Genomic DNA, 6000 nt, shown 5'->3' with positions numbered 1-6000 from the left:
CGGCGGCGGCGGCAGCGGCAGCGGCGGGGCGGACGGGGCGCCGCGAGGGACACGCGCCGCTCAAACGCGAACGCGCTCCGGGCCCGCGCAGCGCCCCCACCGACCCGTGCGCTGCAGCGCAGGCCCGGGAAGCCTCGCCCACCCGGCCGCTTCGGCGCGGGGAAGTAGGGCTAATGAGCAAGCTCTTTGGGATCGGGGAGTTCGTGGGGCCACGCAGCGGCTTGGCTGGCCCCAGGTGTTTAACAGAAAAAGGACAGGAATTTCTTGCCCAAGGTCACAGAGCTAGAGCTGGGCGGTGACTCAGGGCGACTCACCAAGCGATAAGCCCTGGGAGGGCAGTGACCTCTAGCTGTTTCAGCACAATCCCCACCTTGTCGGATTTAGCCTTCAGAAATACTTGCTTGAAGAATGATTACACCCGGATTTAGCCCTGTCCGCTACCCAGAGCTCACTATGCTAACTGCATTTTGCCTGTGACATTTACACGATTCTAAGGAATGAGGTTCTTTCTCCCACTTTTTTTTTTGCAAAGTCGTGTGTATAAACACAGGCATTTCTTTGTAGCTCCTTAAGTAACTTCTCTGTCTTTGTGGTTCACATACATCAGGGAAGGTCTTAGGCTTCTCTTTTCTCAAGTTGCCAGAGTGCTACCGTGCACAAAGGTAGCACTCATGATAAGCTTACTGATTTTTGTTTGTTTGGGGGCCACACCTGGCGGTGTTCAGAAATGAGTCCTTGTTCTACGCTCAGGGATCACTCCTGGATGGGCTCTGGGGACCGGATGAGGTGCCCGGGATCGAATTTAGGTAGGCTGTGTGCAAGACAAGGGCCCTCAAGGGCTCTAGTGTCACTCCAGGCCCCCTGATTTTTTCTAACTGGCCTTAATTTCTTCTGTAACCTTTCCAGCTTGTAAAATCATTGCTTAAATTCTGAGACTGCAACAGTGTTTGGCACCCGGTGAGGGGGGCAACTTCTGCATGATGTACCTTTTTTCTTTCATCCTAAATATTGCATAATAAATGTCAGCGGGAAAGAAATGTGCATAATGCCAATTCCCTCTTTCTCCTAGAAAGTTGTGAGATATGGCAGTAGTTAGAAACTGCTGATAACTTGCCTGGATGGTTTGATCCCCAGCACCATGTATTGTCCCCCTCAAGCCTGGCCAGGAGCATCCCTGGGCACAGCTAGTGTGGTCCAAAAACAAACAAACAAAATTACCTGAGTGTGAATCCAGAGTTCATCACCTAAGAGTTATGGGAACCTCACTTAGATTTTTTTGTTTCTCCAAATCTTTTCCTGTGACAACATGACGTTAATGATTGTTTCGTTGGTTGTGAAGAATTAGATAGTACTTGCCAAACACGTGCCCACTCAGTCCCTGCTCTACTGATCTCAGCTATCAGCCTCCTCAAGTTCTAGGAAAAGTTGAAATCCAAGGCTTGAAGGCAAATATGTTGTTTATAACAGTTGTTTCACCATTTTAGTTAAATCAGTATAGGGTAGGAATCCCAATACACACTCTGTGATGTGAGAAGGCTGATTTTCCTCTATTCCTTGGAAGATAATTCAGATACATCCCAGTGAAGTTAAGGTGAATGGAAATGTGAAATTCAAGAGACTTCATTACCTGAAGAAAAATATTCCTCCAAACTGTAATATTACAAAATATTTCAATTAGAAGGTTTTTTTATTTCCTTAGAACACATTTCAATTCCCTTACTCTGTAAGTAAGAAAAGCAAGACCAAGAAATATCATGATTTGTCAAAAAGGCAGCACAGCCAAGATTTGAGCCCTGACTGCACAAGTCACACGATCTCTCTGTGCCTCAGTTTCCTCTACTAAATGTAAACTATCATTTATTCCTTACCTTCTACCTCATGGAATTGTGTAGAGAATCCTATGAAATAGCGCATTAAATATTTTTAAATCTTTTCCCTTTCATACTTCTCCCCTTATTTTCCCACTTTTACAGAGAGCCAAACTTTTTTTTTTTAATTTTATTCTTAATTTTTTTTTCTCTTTGGGTGATAGCCAGCAATTCTCAGGAGTTCCTCCTGGCTTTACATTCAAGAATTACCCCTGGTGGGGCTGGAGCCATAGCACAGCGGGTAGGGCGTTTGCCTTGCACGCGGCCGACCCGGGTTCAATTCCCAACATCCCATATGGTACCCTGAGCACCACCAGGGGTGATTCCTGAGTGCAGAGCCAGGAGTAACCCCTGTGCATCGCTAGGTGTGACCCAAAAAGAAAAAAAAAAAAAGAATTACTCCCGGAAGTGCTCGGGGTGCCATATGGGATGCTGAGGATGAAACTCAGGTGGGTTGTGTGCAAGGCAAAGGCCCTACCTGCTGTGCTATCACTCCAGCACTGAGCCAAATTCTTTAGGGCATTAAGCAACTCTTTGTTTTCTGTCCATTCCTCCAGGTGTTCAGGGCTTATTCCTGTCTCTTTTCTCAGGAATGACTCCTGGCTGGGCAAGGTGGGGGTGGGGGTAGGGAACCATATGGGTTGCTGGGGATCAGACCCAGGTCTGCTGCATGCAAGGCAAATGCCCTACCCATTTTATTATGCTTCAGCTCCACTTTTAAGGAACTCTTAGTAGAGAATCTTGCCCCCAGGAGTTCTGCCCAGCATTTCCAATTGACAATAATGTTAATTCTATGTGGCTTTGCCAGGATCATAAGACACAGAAGGAGAAGGAAGAAGAGCTTATTTGGGAAGAACACGACTGAGATAATCATGCAAGCTCTTTGAATAAAGGAGAGAATAAAACAAAATCCAAAACCCAGATTCAGGGCTATAGAAAGGAGACAACAGCAAGTATATTGAGTTGGCAGCATAATGACTTGGTACGAACAGCCAACACTAACTAAAGTGAAGGGGGTCTGAATGCCTGACTGCGCCTCCCGGACCACATCAGTTTCTTTTTATAGACCCTATTCATTTCCAAATCAGTTCTTCTTCTGAAGGTCCAGCCTCCTACCTCAGCTTCAGCTTCTTTTTTTTTTTAATTGAACCATCATGAGATACGGTTACAAAGCTTTCATCTTTGAGTTTCAGTCATACAGTAATCGAACACCATCCCTCCACCAGTGCACGTTTTCCACCACCATTGTCCCCAGTATCTGCCCTCCCCCACCCCACCCCCCGCCTCTATGGCAGACAATTTCCCCCATACTCTCTCTCTACTTTGGGGCACTATGGTTTCAGCTTCAGCTTTTTGCCCTTCTGCAGATGGCCATCACCGGTCACTCTCCAATTCTCCTGGAGACAGACTTGCTCAGTGGTTAAAAGCAGGAACTCTGGCGTCAGCCCACATCTGAACCACAGCTTTGCGTCTTGCTACTGTGTGTTATTGGGAAAGTTGCCTCACCTCTCTCTGTGCCACCTGCCAAAAGGGAATGATACCCCTCTGGGCTTGCTGTAAAGACGAAATGAGTTAAGAGACAAGAAAACTCGAGTGTCTGGTATATGGTCAGTGATATAAAAATGTTGGATCAATAAAGTAGGTTGTGAAGGAAGGGACTTGTGATCGCTTTCCTGAGTCACAGAATGACACATACGTTGCAGTCAGACATCAGCCAGAAGACGCAGCGGCTGGCAGTGAAACTCTCGCCGTGAGGAATGTGCAGCTAGATTACTGTATATAAAATAGGTTGGAGAGAGCCAGAAGGGCAGATTGGTATCGAGACAGTCCTGGTGGAATTTTCCTCTAGCATATGAGGGAGCAGCTCTCCCCTCGCAGACTTCAGCCTCCTCGACTCTGCTGGGCACACTAGGAGATCTGAACCAAGTGCTCTCTCAGGATCAGAAGGGTCCGCCTCTCCTGCCTCTCGGGGGAGAGACTTGTCACGAGAACTTTCTCATAGTCTCACTCAGGACAGCGGAAAACCCAGGACCAGCGGCAGGCCTGAGGGGTGGAAGATAGAGTGTGTGTTAATGACTGGCAGTGGGTGGAACGAGAGGCCTGGCGCTGATTGGCGAGTTAAACACAGACCCGGGCAGGAGGCCAAACAAGAATTGGGTTGGCTTTAGTCCCACGTTTCTGCTCCATCTATCTTGGGTCTCTGGAGTTGAACCCAGAGCAGCATCCGTCTTTGTCTCCCATTCCTCACTTCACTCTCTTCACTTTTGTCTCCTGTCCCTTCCAGAGAAAACTTCTCTTTTGCTGCCAAGCAAACTCTGGTGAAGCAGGAAAGCCAATGCCTTGATACGGGTTCCATATTTTATCTTGCTTTCAATGTACTTATTCTTGGTTCCGTGTTCAAACAATCACGTCCTCTGCACAGTCACATGAGTAGGTCTCTAGAGGACAGAGAATCTGTTTGTGTGATTTGGCCAGGAGGTCCATCACTCACCACATTTACTTATTAAAAGACATTTGATTATAACGAACCATGTTGAAAGGAAATTTCTAGACAAGAGTCTCATCTGTTGATGAGGATGCATTCAGTTCTGTTTTCAATTTTCTCAAGCTCCTTTCAGATACAGATTGTAAAACAAATGCCCTCAAGTAATAGGTGATTGATCCTGAGGCTTCCAGACATTCTTCTCTGTGAGTGGCTAGCATTTCTTTATGAGATGGTTAAGACTGTACGCTCTGGAATGTACATTTCAGCTACAAGACTTTGCTAGCTGTACCATGGTAAGCAAATTACCTTACCCCTCTGAAAAATGAAACTATCTCATAGAGGTTCTTTAGAGAATTATTACAATAATAAAGGTAAAAATACAGATAAAGTCCTTAGGACCTTTCTCTTTTTCTCTTTCTTTCCTTTCTCCCTTTCTTTCTTTTCTTTTGGGGGGGGGCAGGGGCTACCCCAAGAAGTGCCCTGGGATTATTACTCTTGGCTCTGAGCTTCAGGGATCAGTCCTGAAAATGCTTGGGGGATCATATAGGGTGCTGGGAATCGAACCCAGGTCAGTCATGTGCAAAGCAAGCACCTTACCCACTGTTCTATCGCTCTGGCCCCACTTAGGGCATTTCTTAATGCATAGTTCATGCATATATCCTGAATAGCTGTTTTATTTACTTATTTATTTATTTTGGTTTTGAGGCTACACTCAGCAGTGCTCAGGGTACTGGGGAACGAACCCTGGGTCAGCTGTGTGCCAGGTAAGCACTTTACCCACTGTTCTACTTCTAGGGCCCTTTAGATAATATTTTGAAAGAGGATTTCACTGGGGCCGGAGCGATAGCACAGTGGGTAGGGCGTTTGCCTTGCACGTGGCCAACCCAGGTTCGATCCCCGGCATCCCATATGGTCCTCCAAGCACCGCCAGGAGTAATTCCTGAGTGCAAAGCCAGGAGTAACCCCTGAGCATCGCTGGGTGTGACCCAAAAAGCAAAAAAAAAAAAAAAAAAAATAGGATTTCACTAGCTGACTAACATTGCTTTTCTAAGACCAAATTGATTAGCTTGCCTGCCAACCCAAAATAAACTCTAAAAAAGAAAAATGAATTTAATATAATTTTAATTACTATAGAAACATTAAAACTTTTGTTGACTTATATATGCCAACTAGTGATTCTCGGAAGCTATTTAAGTTTACATGATCTTCCAGTAAAACAGAACAAAAATCCATAGAAAGTAATTTATCATTTCTAAACTCTGCAAATAAATACCACAATTAAATAATTTCCAAGAAAATAACTTTTAAAAAGAAATATACATTATATAAATATATAAATACATGTTCTCTTTACAGCAACATTAAATAGTGGTAAAAACAATGGGAAAAATACAATTGTAGGGCTTTAAAGATAGTACAGTGGTTAGTGCTCTTGCCTTGAATGGGGTCAATCTGGGTTTGATCCCCAGCATCCCATACACTGTGTACAACCAGGAGTAATCTCTGAGCATTGCTGGTGTGGCCCAACCACAAAAACAAAAACACAATTATAGAAGAACAGGTAAATTAAGCGTGACATAATACCATTACAATTTTCAGCCATCAAAATTGATAGCTATTAAAGATATGAAAAAGCATTAACAGAAG

The sequence above is a fragment of the Sorex araneus genome, chromosome 3 (assembly GCF_027595985.1).
Source record: "Sorex araneus isolate mSorAra2 chromosome 3, mSorAra2.pri, whole genome shotgun sequence".
Lineage (NCBI taxonomy): Eukaryota > Metazoa > Chordata > Mammalia > Eulipotyphla > Soricidae > Sorex > Sorex araneus.
Note: the sequence above shows the minus strand (reverse complement) of the source record.